Source organism: Sinocyclocheilus anshuiensis, unplaced genomic scaffold (assembly GCF_001515605.1).
Source record: "Sinocyclocheilus anshuiensis isolate Anshui unplaced genomic scaffold, SAMN03320099.WGS_v1.1 scaffold944, whole genome shotgun sequence".
NCBI lineage: Eukaryota > Metazoa > Chordata > Actinopteri > Cypriniformes > Cyprinidae > Sinocyclocheilus > Sinocyclocheilus anshuiensis.
In genome coordinates this window covers 2,227,739-2,229,831 of record NW_015549559.1, presented here as the reverse complement: position 1 = coordinate 2,229,831, position 2,093 = coordinate 2,227,739, and positions in this window count along the sequence as shown.

The window sequence follows — 2,093 nt, the reverse complement described above, 5'->3', positions numbered from 1 at the left end:
TGGATTTGAGACTTTAGTCTTTGCAACTTTACAGATCTTCTTTATGCACCAAGAGCTTGTAACACTCCAAAGAGAAAGGAAAAATTGAAATCGCATCATATGACCCCTTTAATTTAATTTGAATTTTTTTAAAACAATTGAAATATTATTGGGCCAGTGGAAATTAATGAGATCAACTCTATTCTAAATTATTTTTCTGAGAACTATTTAAAATTTTTTTTTATGGATATTTTGACATATTTATTCTAAAACACAACAAGGATACCGGATGATTTTTAGCAATAAAAATTAATGTGTATGGCACAAAATTTATAGTCCGTATCTTATATTTCCTTAATGTCTTGTACCTTTGACGGTGTTAAACATGGTGTCACATGGATGGAATATGCATGGCAATGATATGCAGATGAAGTTATGCATAGTAAAACTAGGCGTTGTAAGCTCCATATATGGTGATTTCGAAGAGGAGTCGGGGTGGAGATGCACATACGCACAATCTTCCCCTGACTGGGATTTATAAAGGGATTTTTGCGCAGGTTCTGGTTTACGCATGGTTTTATAAATCTGAAAACTTTTGATCATACGCAAAATCTAGCTTTTGTGCCTACATACACTTTTAGGATGAAATCTATGGAGAGTTTTATAAATGAGACCCCTGGACAGTCAAGTCATTATTTTGGTGGTTCTAGGCAGGCATGAAAACAGGGCATTATAATGCATAATACACACAGTTCTCCTTTTTTCACAGCTTAACTCAGTCCAAACACACTGAAAAATCATTGAGGTCAGTGTATGTTTATCATAGTGATATGCAACAGATCTAAATAGAGCTAGAACACATAATGTGTGTTCATTTGTGTGCCAGGATTATGTGGAGTTTAGAACTGCTCATCTGTTGAACATTGAGTGTGTTCCACTTAATTATTCCCTGAGACCTCGGAGAGCACAAGAGTTTCTTATCTCGCCTAAGCGGACAGCTTGACAGGAGTGCATTTGTTCGGTGGCTGTCTAAGTGTGTGTATGTCTGACCTTAAAGTCAAGAGAGGTACAGATAAGACACACATGCACTCCATGGCCTGGACACTTCCAGCAGCTGGCCCTTTTTCCAGGCTTGTGACACTAGGAGAGGGTTCTCTGACTCAGATCTGAAGTTCTGCTGAGATAAGAGACTGTGATGTGTGAAAAAGTCACCCACACATTAATTGTATTTAGGTAAATTGTTCTATTTAGTCTCTGGATCCCTGGATATCTTATTCACCACTAGTGCATCTAAACCTGCTTTAGTGCTCCTGACATATGAAATAATCAACAGACAGATGCAATCTTTACAAATCCCTGGAGGAAAAAGAAAGAAAGAAAAACTTTTATGACGTGAAATACAGCCAGTTAAGCTTACATTTTAAAATAGAAGATATTACAGGAAGTGTCTTTGTTTAAAGAGATTCATGCACTTGCCAAGCCCAACATGAGGGCACATATAAACATCTCTAATTATTTAATATGAAGCAAAAATGCATTGAAACACCGATCTATATATATGACTGGATCGCTCATTGCGTTCTAAACTGCCATTCAGCAGTGAAGCCACCGGAAGTGTTCGAGTGGCCATCTTACTATTCGCTACCGGCGGAGAGCACCATTGACTAACAGCCAAAACACTGATTTAAAATCACCCGATTTGAAGCATATCAATCACACGTGATTAGTTTTTAAGATAAGTGTATATAAATACATTTTTACTTAAAGGGGTCATATGATGTTGCTAAAAAGAACATTATTTTGTGTATTTGGTGAAATGAAATGTGTTTATGCGGTTTAAGGTTCAAAAAACACATTATTTTCCACATACTGTACATGATTGTTTCTCCTCTATGCCCCGCCTTTCTGAAACGCGTCGATTTTTACAAAGCTCATCGGTCTGAAAAGCGAGGTGTGCTCTGATTGGCCAGCTATCCAGTGTGTTGTGATTGGCCGAATACCTCAAGCGTGTGACGGAAATGTTACGACCCATATTGTGATGCCATCCGGCTGAAGCGATGAGACAAAAACATTAAAACCCATTATAAACGAGGCATTTGTTGCATCCAGTGGGG